The sequence below is a fragment of the Accipiter gentilis genome, chromosome 22, assembly GCF_929443795.1.
Source record: "Accipiter gentilis chromosome 22, bAccGen1.1, whole genome shotgun sequence".
Lineage (NCBI taxonomy): Eukaryota > Metazoa > Chordata > Aves > Accipitriformes > Accipitridae > Astur > Astur gentilis.
Genome location: NC_064901.1, coordinates 9,932,501 through 9,932,761, shown reverse-complemented (window position 1 = coordinate 9,932,761; position 261 = coordinate 9,932,501).

Genomic DNA, 261 nt, shown 5'->3' with positions numbered 1-261 from the left:
TTCTTTCTGATTAACGTAGCAATCGGAGCTCTAACTTCTGTGCCCTAACAATGTGGAAACAGCTGCTCACCCGCTATAATTCTGTAAAACATTATTCTTTAAAGCTACACATTTTAAATTATCCCTAGAAAAATATTGTAAGCAAAATACCGAATGCTTTCATTTTAAACAACATTTGTATTATAAACCTGAAATTATACTGCTTTTTAATTTAACCACAAAAGAGAAAGTTTCATTTACAAATAGCGGCATGTATGTTTA